We start from the raw sequence: 16,463 nt of genomic DNA, 5'->3' as shown, positions 1-16,463 counted from the left end.
TTTCATTTACTACCCCGTAAGCGCTCGGGTGTGTTATCGGCGTGGTTGGTTTTACAAAAACGATGACTTACACAAGAAGATCTGCATACTTTGTAAACGAGAGGGGTGACCGGGAAGCCCTTCCTGAGCCCACAGGTCTTCTGGAAATCAAACTGAAGGATGGCTTGTGCACTTTTCATTTACAGAAATGTGAGTGGATTCTAGCATCTCTGACCTTTGCAATGACAAGGGTCAAAGAGGGGTTCCCAGGGCACTTTGTGAGGTTGGGTAGTTGTGACCCCAGTGGATGTTTCAGACGAAATCAATCCATCCTTTCCAGCTGTTGGGAAGGTTTAAACAATAAGTAAGCGAGGAAAAGCTTTTCAGATGAAATGCATGCTAAGGAGAGAGCATTTTGAAAATAATTAATTGGAAATGTTTCCATCATAAGTTTTACTGAAAACGATATAAATATGTCACCTATTAAAACGTCTATCTACACAGTTAAGGAAATAAGCTTGGGAAATTTTTCGAATACAGAGTTCAAGAGAATTTTGAAGCAGTTTGTTAAAAGTGAAAACACACACTGGGGGCGCCTGAGTGGCTCAGTCTGTCAGGCGTCCGACTTCAGCTCAGGTCACGATCCCACAGTTCATGATTTCGAGCCCCGCGTCAGGCTCTGGGCTGACAGCTCAGACCTAGAGCCTGTTTCAGATTGTGTCTCCCTCTCTCTTTGCCCCTCCCCTGCTCACACTCCATCTTTCTCTCTCCTTCAAAGATAAAATAAACATTAAAAATTTTTTAATGAAAACACACACACAAAAATGTAAAAAGTGTCCAACTCTCAATTTTGGCTAAGGTCATGATCTCACCATTCCTGAAATAGAGCTCTGCTCTGGGTATGGAGCCTGCTTGAGATTCTCTCTCTCTCTCTTCTTCTGCCCCTTCCCTGTCAAAAACAATCAATAAAAAATATGAAAATATAAACCTTCCAATTATTTGGCAGGAGTAACGGTTTCATATCAGGAAAGTTGGAAATTTACCAGCTAAAAGTCAATTAAATTGCACAGTGGATAGAGATGGGAGTGAAATATAAATGTCATGATTTAATGGGCATGACAGATGATGCCTGCCCATCATTTGGTAAGTATCTCTTCTAGCTATGGCCATTATGAATACCAAGACTCAAAATGAATCGAGTCAGTCATTCAAATTGCTGTATCTCAAAGTCTTAAAAAAGATTTAAGATGTAATGCATTCAATCAGACAAATAGTGAGCATTTTAATAGGAAGAACTTTGCTAGCAACCTTGAGCCTGCGGACCAACCCAGCAAGAGTCTGCTATACTTCTGGACTCACTGTTCTATGAGATAAGAAATGTCCTTATTCTTTGAGCCGGCCTGAATAAGAATTTCTCTCACTAGCAGCCGAAAGCTTCCTGAACAAAGGTTGTCTCCAGACTAACACCTTCATCAGCACTGGATCGGGGTCAAAGAGGGGTTCCCAGAGCACTTTGTGAGGTTGGGTAGCAGTAGTCTTAGCAATATCCAGGTGGTTTGGAGTCGCCCTCTTCACCAGCTCTGTGAGAAAACAGAAATATCTTCTTCTTCTTTTTAATATTCATTTTTGAGAGAGAGAGAAACAGAGGAGGAGTAGATGAGGGACAGAGAAAGAGGGAGACACAGAATATGAAGCAGGCTTCAGGCTCTGAGTGGTCAGCACAGAGCTTGACGCGGGGCTTGAACCCACAAACTGCCAGATCATAACCTGCGCAGAAGTCGGATGCCTAACCAACTGAGCCGCCCAGGCATCCCAATAGGAATATCCTCTAAGACTGCTCTAGTTTATGACCTAATAAGAATGACATAAAATAGCTAATATTTCTTGAGCATTTACTATTTGCTAGCCTCTGTTCTACATGCCTTGCCTGCGTCATTTCAACTTATAATAATCTGAGGATAATCTTATAATAATCTGCTGTTATCCCTGTTCCCATGTGAGAGCACTGAGGTATCAAGAAGTTGTCCAAAGGCAGAGAGCTTGTAAGCACTAGAGGTGGTGTTTGGACCCGGACAGTCTTGTCACAGGGCACTCACTCTTGTGTTCCTCACTCTTAACCACCTGGCCCCTGATCCCTGTGTTCATGCTTCATAATAGAGAGACAGTCTCTAACTTACAGTGATTCCCTACTTAGAGAAATTGCCAGTTTTCCATCTTTACGTATGGCAACTCATAGACTTCATTCCGTCAGGCAGTGACAACCGTAATGACATCATCCACCCATATTTGAATACAGAGTCCCAACCTTGGAAGTTGGCATCCTGAAGAGAACAAATACCCCTGGTCCACTTCCCCAAGGACCAGCAATTGGGGCCTCGTCCCCTCAAAGTCTCTTCAAAAGTTCCCCATGAAAATCTCCCCAAAGGAGGACTTCCAAATGCCACCATTCCAGTGTGAGTGGTCCTTTACCTTATGAATCATTGCAAGATCAAAGCAAGAAAAATATGTGCATAGCCTTCCCCTTCTGCTTCTTTAATGTTTATTTATATTTGAGAGAGAAACAGAGCATGAGCAGGGAAGGGGCAGAGAGCAAGGGAGACACAGAATCTGAAGCAGGCTCCAGGCTCCAAGTCATCAGCACAAAGCCCAATGTGGGGCTTGAACCCACAAACTGTGAGATCATGACCTAAGCCAAAGTCGGACACTTAACCGGCTGAGCCACCCAGGCGACCCAGTTATTAAGCCTTCTTGTGCCATAGTTTTCTCATTCGTAAGTGAAAGAAAAGAATAATACCAGCAACATCTGGGTGTTAAGAAGATTAAATTCGTCAGCATTTACAAAGCAAACATGAAAGCGGTACTTAAAACAGTACCTGGTAAGTGTATAGAGAACTTTTACAACTCCATAGCAAGGAGATAAAGAACCCAATTTAAAAACAGTTCAACAAATTGAACACTTCATCAAAGAAGATACATGGATAAAAAGTAAACTCACAAAGATGCTCAACCTCATTAGTTTCTAAGGAAATGCAAATGAAAACCTCCAAAAAGGCACCACTGTGTACCAGGTAGAATGGCTGCAATTAAAAAAACGATCAACACCAAGAGCTAAGGAGGATGGAAAGCCATTGGAACATTCATACATTGCCGGTGGGAATATAGAATGGTACAGCCACCCAAGAGAGCTTGTTGGCAGTTTCTTAAGAAGTTAAACATACACCTATTGTGTGATTCAGCCTTTCTTCCCCTAGGTATTTACTCAGAGGAATAAAAGCTTATGTCCATACAAAGACTTATTCATGAATGCACATAGCAGCTTTATTTGTAATAGTCAAATACTGGAAACAGCCCAAATGTCCATCGCCAGGTGAATGAATATAGACTGTGGTATATCTATACAATGGAATATGACTCAGCATTAAGAAGAAATTAACTGACGATATATACAGTAACATGGATGAGACTCAGAAATAATCATGCTCAGAGAAAGGAGACAGAACAAAAGAAGTACATATTGTATGATTCCATTTACATAAAATTATAGAAAATTCAAACTTATCAGTAGTGATAGAAAGCAGACAGGTGATTGCCTGGGGGTGAAGGAGATAAGGAAGGGTGGGAGGAAGGAATTAGATAGGAGGAAACTTTTAGAGTGATGGAAGTATTTGTTTTCTTGACTGTGGCAATGATTTCAAGGAGGGTATAAACATGTCAAAACATATCTCATTGTACGCTTTAAAAATGTGCAGTTTATTACAGGTCAATTACGCCTCAATAAAGCTATTAAAAAATAAACAGAGATTGCTTCTGTGATACAATAAATGTCTTAAAAGGCAGAAATACGAGACTAAGGATGTTGTATTGTACATCTGCAGCTATGTAGTTAATTACTGTGCGGCCCAATTTAGTTATCTATATGTTCAGAAACTTTGTAATGTACAGATTATGGGCACACCATTATAGCTACTTGAGTTTGGTTTTGTAGTCAGTTCTATAAAAACGTGTATATCAGGCCCTTGGCCAGGAACATAATCCTCTGTTATAATACCGCTTCTGTGGGAAAATCAGAATGGACTTATATTATATTTACAAAGTTCCTTCCCTCTACCCCCAGGCTCTCTCTTCTAAATCCATCTTACAGACTGTTGCCAGATTTATATTTTCTGAAAGCAAAACAAAAATTAGATCATGTCCCTAGCCCATTAAACCCCTCAGTGGTTCCAAATGGTAAAGTCTAAACTCCCTGTCAGGACGTTCAAGGTCCTTCACCGCTAGCCCCATCTACCTCACTAGGTCCAGCTCCCCAGAACGCCCCTCCCTTTATGCATTGGAACCACTTGTCAGATGCATTCATTATTTTGAGCCTTTGTTCAAAGTGTCCAACTATCAGGTATGTCCTTTCCTTTCACCTAACTTGTGCATCTGGAAAAATCTGACATCCTTCAAGACTCATTTCAAGAATCCCTTCTTGGGAGTCTTCCCAGATTTCCCCCAAACAGAATGAGCCAGTGTTTCCACTGCACTGCCACAACATCTTTCACTAGATCATGTATTCCACTAGATCACTAGATCTCCACTAGATCACATATTCCATTGTACTGCAGCGATTGAATGCATCTATAGTAGCTTAGAGGCTCTGCTGCTTGAACAAAAACAAACGGACACAAACAAAACCCCCCAAATACCAGTGGTTTGAGTCAGTTTGTTTCTCTCTCACATAAAAGTCCTAACTGGCATGCTGGCTCAGCTCTGCGTGTTGGCGTCCAAGCCTCTTCTGTCCGGTTCCACCCTCCTTGAAGTTGAGCCCTCATGTGCATGGACAAACATGGCTGGCTAACATCTCTGCCGTCCAGCCATCGGGACAGGTGAAAGGGCGGGGAGAGTATCTTCTGCCTCTTACAGTATGATCCAGAACTTGTACCAACACTTTATTCACATCCCATTAGTTACTCAGTCACATGTAACTTCAAATGAGACGGGGAAACAGTTTTATCCTGGATGGCAAAGTGCAACCCTGAAAGCCTGGTGTTACATGATTGATCATGAGAGGGAAGGGGAAAATAGGTATTGAGCTAAATTAGCAACCTCTGCCACAGTCCACCCCGTTAGCAACCCAACTATCTATGATTACCCTCTCTTTTACACAGAAAACTCAAAGCCCGCTTTTCATGGCAAGTGATCTCAAGTACCTTGCTGCTCTGCACCCAACACCTCAGTCAGGTCTGGATGCAGTTACTTGCAGCCTGGAGACCTATACACCAAAAAATAAGTTCCCTGCCTTCCTACCTCCTCCAATATACAAGGATGACACAAGACCCACATACTACAATTAAAAAACAACTCTTACTCGGAAAAGAAAACAATGGAAAGTACACAGGTGGCCCCAGTCCAGAGCAGTTCCCAAATGATGCCAGTCAGAAGTTATAAAGACTGCTCACCCTTCTGTTTTCTAGAAGTAACCCCTTTGGCCACTGTCCTCCTTGGCCCCTGGCTGTGCCTCAGGGAGGCTCTTACTTGTGTAGTTATTTCCCATAACAACTTATAAATTGGGCATTAAAGAATACGCTTCTCTCAGGCTACCAGACTATTTGCTTCTAGTCGGTTCCATGTGCAGGTAACTCCAGCCAACAGTCTTGTCCCGACAGAGTTTGTCAGGTTGAAAATTCCGGCTGTATTTTTACTGGCTCCTTGCTCTGCCCAGACCCCTCTCTTAGCTTAATGGTTGCTATCTTCAGGCCATCTGAGACAATAGGCTTGGGTGGAAGGGAACACCCTTAATCTGATCTTGGCTGCTGGGCTGGCTCCCATTGCCAGGCAGAGAGCGAGTTCTTAACTGGGAAAGCTTGGGAAAGGCTCAGGGCCATAGTCTTAACTCCTACTAAGACTGTCTTTTCAAAACCAACTTAGGTCACCACTTCCATTTGGGGTAGAGAAGCAAATGGCTTTCAGAACTCTTAAAGGCTCCAAATTACCAAATTCCTGGTCAACCTAGATTGCAGGCAGCAGGCAAAGGGGCCCCCTTAGTAGAACTGTATTGCCTTCCATCTCCACTTGCAAAGTGACTAAGTCACCCTGATCTTGTCTCTGTTTTCTGGGAATCTGCTGAACAAAGCAAGAGGCAGTCAGTACTCAGTGATTTTTAAGTCCTCCCAGAGTCAGAGGCTCAGAAGACATGTGGTCTTCCTGTCACGGCACACTCACAGATGACAGTTTTACCAGATCTTCAGCCAGAGCATAACAAGGGGCACCGTCTTCCGGTCTGCATACCTGCGTCCACTCCACCTGACTGAACCTGATGCCACACATGTAATGTGTTCTGTGACAGTACGCTCCTTCCAGGGAGCCTAAGTTAATTAAAAAGTAGGTTTTGGCAGCTGTACTTGGGAGACTGAACATAACGGCAGATTCAACAAGATGGAAGTACATTTTTCTCTCATGAGAGAGGCCCAGAGGGGCATGAAGGCTCTGGGAAGTCATCATGGCACTGGCCTTCTTTTGTCTTGTTCCACCATCCTGGGAGGGTGTCCCCATCTGCACAGTCCAGCATGGATCATTCCAGTGACCAGGAAGAGGGAACGGGCCTGGGCAATGTGCAGTCTAGAAGTCTGTTTGCCTCTCTGTCATCACATGGCCATGCCTAGTTGAAAGGGAGGCTGAGAAATGCCGCCTGTATTCTGGACTTCCATGTGCCCCGCTAAAAACTCAGGAGTTCTATCACAGTGAGAGAGGAGAGAGGAAGCGATCGAGGGGGACAACTAGTCACCTCCACCACAGCCTGTCTGCATTTGAGAGAACTCTGACAGGCAAGCACCTTTTCTTTCTGCTGTGCCCAGCCAAGTGCTGAACCCCAGATCAGTGACTACATATGTTCAGCTTGGCTTTTCCCAGACCATAAACCTGTGCCATCCTAAGGGACCTTTGTGGCACAACTCATGTTTCAAAGTCACTTTACAGTGCAATCCATGTGTGCCTAGCCTGTGTGTCTTCAAGTTCTCCAATCTCGTGGGATCACCTCCAGTGCCCGATATTCCTGAGGGTTTTCCAAGTAGGCAATGTGTTCCTCCCAACCAAGTGTGCTTCTCCAAGGTCTTTTTGCCCCTCATGGTGGCCCTCAGCCCTGTGCCTACCGCCCCTCTCAGAAGTGCCCCTTGCTGGGGTGCCTGTGTGGCTCTGTCGGTTGAGCGTCCAACTCCGGCTCAGGTCATGATCTCACAGTTCATGGGTTCAAGCCCCATGTCAGGCTCTGTGCTGACGGCTCAGAGCCTGGAGTCTGCTTCTGATTCTGTGTGTGTCTCTCTCTCTGCCCCTCCCCTGCTCATAATCTGTCTCTCTCTGTCTCTCAAAAATAAATAAATGTTAAAAAAAATTTTTTTAAGTGCCCCTTTCTGAGCTGATATGTCTCCTCCTCCATCCTTCCCAATGGACCAAGAACCAAGGCTCAGTGTATGGCACTTGTTATCCAAGTTCAGGAGTAATGGACAGTGATGACAGCGCAGGGTGGAAAATGACTTCAAATTCAAGGTCACACCGTACCTCCTCAGCGTGTGTTGGTCATTCCCCACCACAAGGAATGTCTCCCAGAAGTGTGTTCCTCTGTCGTTCCTGCTCTGCCCCACCTGGCGTTTCCACCCCCCAGCCTCCGTCCAGGGCACTTGGATGTCCTGTGGCTCAGCAACCCCGCTCCCCTCACCTTTCCACCAGCCAGTTCAGTCTTGCTTCCCAGCCTGCCCCTCAGCCTATGTTCACGGGCACTCAGTAACCCAAAATGCCCATTAAGAGGTGCCTTTCCCTAAGCAAAAGGGCCCTCAAACCCAGAGATGAATGACTCCCTTGAGGGAACATAAAAGGCAGAGAATACAATCCACTTGAATTGCCAATAGTCACTTTATTTTCTCCGCTCTCTAAGTGCAAGTTCTCATTGGATCCTTGAGGAGGAGAGGCAAGGCACCTGAGGCCAGAGGTGTCAAACCACCGTCCAAGGCCACACAGCAGGGGAGTCAGGGCTGGCCAGACTTGGGTCATCTCTATGTGCTCTGCAACATGGGTCTTATATCCTCAATGCACAGCCCCCAAGAGACAGTGCTCACTCCCTCTCACAGCGCCCCACCCCCTTAGGGCTCGTGGCCTCCACTTTGAGATGCCACCTGTCCCACCAAAGGAATGAAATGGTCGTGGAAACTAAGGTGCAAACAGCCTAAGGGATGCTTTCTTTGGATGCTTCCCAGTGCCCCCCAAAGTCAGACTCCAGCCTCAGATTCCCAAAATCCCTCTCTGCACCCACTGGTAGGGCCAGGTCAGTCCCCACAGATGGAGAATGGGCGGGGAGGTGAGGGAGGGGGAGGGGGAGGGGGGGAGGAGGAAAGGGGCCAGGCTGAAGGGATTGAATTGAATAGGTGCTTTCTTCTCAGAGAAAAAAGGTGCTTCCCCCACCCCCAGTGGTCACTGATTAACCCTCCAGACCAGATAACCCCTCCATGGGAGGAAAAACTGTGTGTTTATCCTGGGTCATAAAACATCAATATTGACTTCTCACAGGTGAAGCCAAAGGGGAAGGGGGGGTGAGGCCTGCAGCCCCTTCCTTTCAAGGCCTGAGGCACACTTGGCTGACACCCACAGGGCCAGCTCACCAGGCCTCCTTCCCCAGGCAGAGGAGAAAAGCCAGATTTCCACCACCTCCATCCCAGGGGCTCCTCAGCCAGGGGCCCAGGCCCCCGGGCTAGCCTCCTCTTTCACTCCTTGTCGGGGCCTCTCCCCTCCGTGCCCCCAGCAGATAAGACAACTGCACCTCCACGGGGCTGGAGTCAGACTGCCTCTGCTCTGCCTCAACTCTGGGACTTGGGCAGGTGACCAACTAGAGCCTCAGTTTCCTCATCTATCAGTCGGGAGTAGTAATAGGGCGCAGGTCTCCGCTCGGTTTAGGATGATCAACGGGGGTCGCTCACACCTCCAAGGAGCACCAGGAGTGGGCGGTCCCATTAACAGCATGGCTCCTGTTCTCTCCTCTCCTCCTCTACCTCCTGTCTCTCCATGTGCACAGCGCCTTACACACCTTCCTTCCAGCTCCTGGCTGAGCCTCCGGAGGCAGCTTTGGGGTAGTCCATGCCAGAATTACCCGGAACCAGGCTTTCCATCAGAGAGTTTGTGGTCATGCGCTGCTCTGGGTGGGACCACTGGGTCTAATAGTCCAGCTATGTCTTCCTCAGAGAACCTCACACCTTCACTCTCTGTCCATCTTTCATCTCCTTCCTTTTAGGGGTAAAGGTGTTTCTCTCGCACCTTCCTGTTTTTCTGGAGGGTCAGAACAAGGAAGTTCCCCAAACAGTGTGTTCAGCCACTCTGCACTGGGCCCTTTCTGCACCTCACTTAATAATAATGGGCTTGGGAGCAGTGGGGAGACATTCCGGCTTCCTCGATCCTCACCCAAGGCTGGGGTCCTCTCCTCCCCTGGACCCAGGTGAGCCCCACCTGATGCTGTGGGAGGCCAAGGCCCTAGGCCCGAGTGCCCTCCATCCAGAGGGCCCAAGGGGCACTGTCCTTGGGCACCTGGTCAATAATTAACGCTGAGCAAACTCAGGCTGGCCGGGCCTCCCAACAGGGTCAGAACCAGACAAAGGGCCTGCTGTCTTGCTAAGCTGCCATCTTGGTAGGGGGTTACTGGCCGGTCAGTCACCCTGGGGTGACAAACACCTCTGTCTCCAGCAGGACACTAGAGTTGCTGCTGCTCAGCAAGAAATGAGGAGGAGATATCCCTGGAGGAGGAGGCCTGGCATGGGGCTTGGCCGTGCGCCTGTTCCTAAGCCTCAGCCTCATGTTCCGAGCAAGCCCAGGAGCAGAGCTGGCCAAATGATGGTCTGCTGCTGGCCACTCCAAGTAGGTGCTTCTGCAGCCGGTGGCCACAGGGCTGGTGGGGGTGGGTGACCTGCCTCTGAGAGCAGCTCTCAGCCCCTCCGTTCTCCCCCCTTCCCCTCCCCAATTACCTTCCATTCCTTCTTTAGAAAATCTGCTGAGGGTCATTGAATGCCACATCCTTCTTTAGTGTCCCCTCATCCCCCTCCATCCTCCCAAACTTCCACCCCTCCTCAGTGTCTTTGTACAGTCCCAAACTCAGGAACCCTTCCCCTCTCCCCATCTGAATCTCCTTCCTTCTCCAAGAAGTCCTCCTTGAGCCCACCCTGATCTCAACCTCCCAGTCCCTCCTACATGACGCTCCTCTGTTCCTTCTTATCTCACCAGCTGTGCTATAAGCTCCGTGGGCGCCGGGAGCCATGACTTGCCCCTCCTCCCACCGTGGACAGTGAGCAGTATGTGTAGGATTATCAGCAATACCACCCTCGGCCACAATTCGAGTAAGAATTTTCTTTCTTGCAGAGCAACAAGGCAGGAGACAACTTCTACATCACTTGGAAAACTCCCAGACACATGGCTGAATTCCCAAAGTTGGCCTGCCAGCCCATACCTCCCCCAGCCGCTGCCCATGGTGTCTGAGAAGCCCGTCATCTCCCCCTTCCGCCCTCACTTGCAGCCCAGTCAGTGTGCTCCCTCGTTCTGGAGCCTATGAAGACACTTCTGGCTGACCCCAATGGCTGCCCACCTACTGCAGCCTCTAGCACGGTTCCGCCACCTCCTGGCTCTTTCCTCCCTGTGGCAGCCCCACCCTCACTGCCAGGTGCTGCGTGCATCCTTCCCTGAGCAGCGACAGAGCAGCCACCTCCTCTTGCCCGGCCATTCTTGTCCTCCCCTCTCTGATACCCCCTCATCTCTCCCCTCTGTTCACGCCTCCTCCATCCAGCCTCCTGAGCCACAACCCACCTGCCCCGTCCAGGTGTGCTTGGAAACAAGAGTTCACATGTAACACACAGATGCATCACTGCCTACACTACACAGATGGCCTGAAAGTTCAAGGTGAACCGGAAGTGATTAGAGAGGGCACCCCTTCCTTAGGAAGCCCAAAGATGGGCAAACTGGCTTTTTTTTTTTTGAGGCTGAAAAAGAACTGGACATAGGAACCCCCAACTGAGGTAAGGACATGGGTGGTGGTAGGGGACTGGCGGTGTCCTAGCGGAGCTCAGGGAGAGGAGCAGGCACCTCTTGCTACCATGCGGCTCTTCCTGAAAATACTCTGCCCTGTTGTCTCTCAGGTGTCCTCATCCTTGCCCAATCCAGGACACCAATGTGGAGTGTAAAAAACATGGCAGCCATCCATAGGGATCTGGGCTGAGGGAGTGGCAGGCTGGGGCCTGTGTGCAGGACCTCGGTCCAGGGGTCTTCTTTCTTCCTGCTCTTCTCCCAGGAGGCCCCTGTGCCCCTAAGCCCTCAGCCTAGGGACTCTGGGTCCCTTGGGAAGTTTCACTGGGGGACTCGGCTGCCCTCACCCACTCCCAGAAGTGAGTCCCGCTTCTGGGTCCCACTGCCCTCGTGGGCCCACCTGACTCTGTGTGCCGTCTGGGCCAGCTCTGCCATCACCAGGCTCCACCGACACCCACCCTGCCATGAGTGGGTGCCTGCCCCAAGGACAGGAAAGGAAGAAGTGGGGGGAGAAGGGCTCCTCTGGTTTTTCTGGCTGACTGAAGCCCTCAGATTAGGAGAAAAATGTTCTCACCACCCTGGAAGCTGCCATGATTTCTGTTGTCATTCATTCATCCAAAGCAAATAAATACTCCCTCTGCTCTGCCCCTCCTGCCACTAGCAAATGTTCCTGGGAGCCACACGGAGCTCCTGCCCCTAGCAGGGGGCATGGAACACCTCCTGAGGGGCTCTGGATGGGCAAGCCTTTGGGAGACACTCAGGCTAGACCCCCCCAGGGGGACAGTCCCATTGCCAAACACCCCCCCTGGCCTGGGGCTGGAGTTCCCTTATCTTGTGAGGATGCCTCAGAGTGGACCCAGCTGAAAGCAAGAATGGAAGGGAGGAGGGTGGGGAGGGGAGCGGGGATAGAGGGGAGAGGCAGGAAGAGCCTGGGATGAGGCTGATCAGTGGGGGGGAGGGAATGGAACAGGTAAGCATGAGGGAGGGGCCCAGGGCCCTCTGGAATGTGGAACTGAGGTGCCCCCACCCCCAGCAGCTTCCCTTGCAGACTCCTGGCCTGTCCTACTCCCTGCCTGGGTTTCTGACGCCTCTATCACCAATCCCAGCACGATGGCGCCACCTGCTGTTGGAAGAGAGCAGTGCAGCTGAATCCACTGAAGGGTTTGAGAATTCTGGGCGTGGGCAGGGGTGGGGGTAACACTTCCTCAAGGATCACAGGCTATGTTTGAGGCTGTAGGATGTAGACTTCAGTGTGGAGCTATCTCCCTCACTTCCACGCACCTTGCAGGTGGCCAGATTCCCTCTTTTTGCTCATTTCCCAGGTGCCTACATGCTAGGCAGACCCACCCACAGGGTCCTGAACCCTGGCCAGGTCTCTTGTCTTTGGCTGGACCTCTCCAATGCTACCTCCATCCCGGCCCCTCCTTTCCTCAGGCTGCCACGTGGTCATAAGCCCCTGAATGGCCTCCCCACCGCCTGCCAGTTTTGCCCAGCACTTTCCAATTCACAGGCCTATGTGGGGTCCTCACCCACTTCAGGTAAAGGCCGGCTTCTTACCACACTGAACATCCTCCTGGGATGAAGGCAGCAGCCTGGGGCAGGGGTTGGCTGGATCCGTGCAGGGCCAGGCTGTTGGAGCCAAGAAGTCTTTCACAGCAGGGGGCTGGGCTCAGTATAAGACCTGAAGTGCCTGAGATGGGCTGTGGGGCTCATTCTACGGTCTGGGTTATCTATCACTCAGTCTCCAGGGGCTAAGTGGGAACTTCTCAACCTTCTACAGACTTCTCAGGGTGGTTATCTCCTTTCCATTTCTGCTTCCACTCATGCATGCATAGCCCGGGCTAGTGCCCTCTTCTCTTGGACTCACCCTATCTACAGCATCCTCCCTACAGCCTGGATGATCCTTCTCAATTGCCATGAATTATCCCTTCATGCCTCTGCTTAAGCTGCACACAATCTCCCTGTTGTGTTCCAGAGGAAACCCAAACCACCCCACCCGGATAGCAGAGCCACACCTCTCCTGACCCCTCAACTCTCCCAGACGTCCCCACCACAGCCAGGGATACCTCCTGCTTGGCCCCATCTAGGCCTCTGGGTTCCCTGGTTTCCCAGCCTAGAATGTCCTCCCTTGCTTGGCTTACTTCTCCTCCCCTTCAAGCAGCAGCTCAGACCTCACCTCCTGTGAGAAGCCTTTTCTGACCATCGCCCAGCCCTCTCCCAGGAAGGCGTTCTCCTCGTGCACACATGGTCCCTTGCCAACTCACGGAGGACAGGGACCTGACCTTTGTAGCAGGAAGGCCTGCAGGTAGAAATGAATGAAGGAATGAATCAATCAATCTGTGGCCAGGGATGACAGCCCAGAAGAGGACTGTGTGGCCCAGCCCTGGGGTTCTGGCCCTCTCCCTCACCCTTGCCCCTCATTTGACCACCCCTCCTTCCTTGCCTCACCTCCTAGTCCTTCAGGGGTCCTAGCCTGCTTGCCCTGTGGGAGTGCCCTAGCAGCCTCTCCCTGGTCTCAGAGTATCCCCTCCACGTACCCCTGGTTGTGCAGTGGGCAGGACTCAGCCCCCCCCTCAACTTGGCTGGGCCTCTGAAGACTTCCTCATCGGACCAGTCCACAGGCACCAGGCCTCCCTCCGCAGGGAGGAGCCACTTAGGGTAGCGGTTATTCTGCCCATCTACAGGAATCCTCCTGCTGCTGGACTAGGCCACTCACTCTGTCCTCGGAAAGCCTGTACCATTTTGCTTAAACATAGTGTTTTGTGGTAGGGACATTTCATCTACTCTGTGATACCACACCTTTTTTGAGAGCAGGGGCCACTTGAGAAAGTGTGAGTTCTGAGACTGGGTCATCATAAAAACATTGCTGTTTCAGATAACTTACCCTGGAGGACGACACTCAAGTGGTAGAAAGATCCACGAAGGGATGAACGGAGGCCTCCTGCCAGTAGCCAGCCCCAACCTGGCAGGCATGTGCTGGGATCAGAGCCCTCAGCCTCGGTTGAGCCTTCGGATGCCTGTAGCCCTGCCTGACATCTTGGCCTTATGAGATACCCAGAGCCAAAACCCCCTGCTCAGCTGTTTCCAATTTTTTGACCCTCAGAAAGAGAGTGAAATAATATGTGTTTTCAGCTGCTAAGTGATGGAGTAATTTATTATACAGCAATAGATAATTAATACAAGTTTGAAGATTCTTTTGATTCTCAACACCTGGCCAAAGTGAAACACACAGTGAGTCTCAAAGCAAGGTCTGACAACTGGACTTGAAAGGTCTCAGCTGCCCAGGCAAACTTATACAGACACAAATGTGCCGGGATTGAAAATCACACCTGTAAGTCAGATGGATGAGACCAGTCTCTTTCTGAATTGTTCTTGTATTGTTCTCATCTAGAGCCAATGAGACTGTCCCTACTGTTAGCAGAAAGAAAGGAAGGAAGGAAAGAAGGAAGGAAGAAAGGAAGAAAGGAAGAAAGGAAGGAAGGAAGGAAGGAAGAAAGAGGAAGGAAGGAGGGAGGGAGGGAAGGAGGAAAGAAAGAAAGAGAGAGAGAGAGAGAGAGAAAGAAAGATAGGAAGGAAGGAAGGAAGGAAGGGAGGGAGGGAGAGAGGGAGGGAGGAAGGAAGTAGGAAGGAAGGGAGGGAGGGAGAAATGAAGGAAAGAAAGAAAGAGAGAGGAAACAAAAGAAAAGACAAACAGAAATCTTTAACTCGCCCATTAGAGATAGCTCCATTTCTATGTGTTCAACATAGTCTCCCTAGAGCAAAATGCTTAGTTTTCTAGGGTTTTCTCACCCCTTGCCCCTCCTCCTAGTCAAGATAATCTCCTGGTGCTGAGAAACATGCATGTGACTTTGTGGTAGTGGGAAGAGGGGATCCACTTTGTGTGGAAGTCCCTGCATTCTCCAACACACGTGGCTGGGACATGGCTGGTCAGGCCGGGCCCCTGAGGCTCGCTGGAATGGGGGTGGTGCTGCCGCTGAAGCATGTGGTTCTCACACATGGCTGCTGGGGCAGATCTTACCCCTGTGGCCCCTGGGCCCTGGGCCCACCCAGCCACATTCTCCCCGGGCACCCCAGAAGTGTCAAGATTCCACGCACAAAGCCACTTCCGGACCCCCTTCCTCAGTCATACCAAACTATTGGCCGGCACCTTATTGCATGGGGACCGCCCTGAATCGCTGCTTCGCTGAGGGGATTCGCTAAAATTTCCCCAGTCTGAGAGTCAAGCCCACTTGCCCCATCGCTGTGAGGTTTTCCCTCAGACTGGAGTGGGGCTTCCTGCACATGGCCTGCCCAGGCTCCCTGCTGGGTCGAGGATGGTGCTGCCTTCTTTGGTTCTCTTCTGGCCCCTTCCTTGAGTCCCCCGTTCTGGCCCCACTCCCTGCAGCAGCACATCCTGCTTATGTCCCTACCTGACGCCCTGCTTCCCCCCTCCTGTTTGTTCGCTGGGCCATACGCTGCCCCTTAGGCATTACTGGGGGAAGAAAACACCTCACCATACACGGGCGTGCATGAAGCATGCATCTGTGTGCAGACACACACACAGGCTGCCACCAACACCCCGGCACAGCCAGGCACTCACCACAGATGCCCTGGGGAAGCACCAAGCCGGGCTCAGGGAGCACTGCTCTGTGATTTCCCAGCATTTGCCCTGGGACCCATCCTGCTGGCTCCTCCCTCTTCCCCCTCCAGGCTCTTTTTCTAACCCTATCCCTCAAAGGCCTTGCGAAGGAGGCAAAGCGCAGGGAGCTGTGCCTCTATTAGGTCTTCCCAAGGATACAAATCTGGAGAGGCGCCTTGGCTGGTGGATTTCCACCTTTTAAACTGCCGCCTGCCCCTGGAGGGCTCTCAGATGGGCGTCTGGACGCAGTTCCCTCCAAACCCTCCCATCAGCGGTTCTGGGGCTTCTCTGTATGATTTCCCACACTAGCTCTGTGCAGCCGGCCCCAGACTGACACTTCCTCCTCCCAACGGCCTGCTCCTCCTTCTCTACACTGTCATCCATTCTCCCTGAATATTTCTCATCCCTCCCGCCTCTCCAGGACATCAGGTCACCAGCCTCCGCTTCCCACCTGGGCCTCCTCTCTCCACCTCCCTCCAACCCCTCCTGGTCATCGCAAGACCTCTGGTAACCGGAAATGGGGCCTTATGAACTCCCAGCCCTGGCTGTAAAGCCTTCAGAGTCCCTCAGAGCCCCTGAGGTGACACCCTTTGGCAGAATGCCACGCTCCTTCCCGATCTGGCCTGGCCTGCCCGGCCATCCGGGCCCTTCTGCTCCACGGCGACCAGCTCCCTCACAGCTCCCCAGATGGCCTGGACTGTTCACTTGGCCCCTTCACACAGTGCTGGAATACTCCACCTCTCCAGTGCCTGCTGAACTGCTCATTTGTTCAAGGTCCTGTTTGAGTCACCTCCCCTGGGAAAAAGCGTTCTTAGTCAGAGTTAGTCACTCCCTGCTCCGC

The 16,463-nt window shown here is 50.7% G+C and overlaps 1 long non-coding RNA gene across 4 annotated transcripts; it reads left to right on the top strand.

Annotated features, from left to right (window-relative positions):
• The first annotated feature begins 9,682 nt into the window (after window positions 1-9,682).
• On the top strand, window positions 9,683-14,160 carry LOC115289172. 4 transcript variants are annotated; one of them, XR_003907433.1, is made up of 3 exons: window positions 9,683-9,849; window positions 10,213-10,325; window positions 13,880-14,160. It is a non-coding gene; the product is annotated as an uncharacterized LOC115289172 (long non-coding RNA). The 4 variants fall into 4 exon arrangements; XR_003907435.1 differs by lacking the exon at window positions 13,880-14,160 and adding an exon at window positions 12,111-12,165; XR_003907432.1 differs by lacking the exon at window positions 13,880-14,160 and adding an exon at window positions 12,038-12,145.
• The last annotated feature ends 2,303 nt before the right edge of the window (window positions 14,161-16,463 follow it).

This window comes from Suricata suricatta, chromosome 4, assembly GCF_006229205.1.
Source record: "Suricata suricatta isolate VVHF042 chromosome 4, meerkat_22Aug2017_6uvM2_HiC, whole genome shotgun sequence".
Classification (NCBI taxonomy): Eukaryota; Metazoa; Chordata; class Mammalia; order Carnivora; family Herpestidae; genus Suricata; species Suricata suricatta.
This window is presented reverse-complemented; position numbering and strand designations above follow the sequence as displayed.